Source organism: Plecotus auritus (genome assembly GCF_963455305.1).
Source record: "Plecotus auritus genome assembly, chromosome: 10".
NCBI classification, from domain to species: Eukaryota; Metazoa; Chordata; class Mammalia; order Chiroptera; family Vespertilionidae; genus Plecotus; species Plecotus auritus.
Genome location: NC_137785.1, coordinates 50,690,197 through 50,690,799, shown reverse-complemented (window position 1 = coordinate 50,690,799; position 603 = coordinate 50,690,197).

Here is a 603-nt window from a genome sequence, read left to right as displayed (position 1 = left end):
AATCCCATTTACACAATCAGTTTGTTTCAATTTGAGGAAAATTGAATAGATATGTAGTTTTTCAGAATTAGATAGAACTGAGTTTAAATTACTTCAGGCAAATCCCTTGGGTCAGAAAACCAAGAGTCTTCCTTGCTTATCCCTTTTTCTCCCTCCACCATCTAATGCATCACCAATACTGTTAGTGTTAACCTTTATCTGATTTCTTTTTAAGCAGTTCCCTCCACACACATGCCAATGCCCCTGACCTCGAGGATATAAATTCTAGTAGGAATGCCACAACACAGGGATGACACTGTTTGAAATGATTCTGGTAGCCCAGGAGGCAGCAACATTCCGGGAATTTGAGGATACTTTTCTGGAGGAAGTCACAACAAATAGAGAATTAAATAATAGAGAAATGTTAGCTAAGGAAATGGCTAAGGGAAGGAAAGTGGAGATTGGGAAGGACATTTTATTCAGTGAGACCAGCATAGCGAATGGGTGTGGAAATGAGGGAGCACTGCACAGAGCACAATTAGAATTTGCAAATAATTGAGTGTCGCCTGAACGTGGGACGATGATTGAGCAGTGACGAACTATTTTACAACAAGAACCTATTTA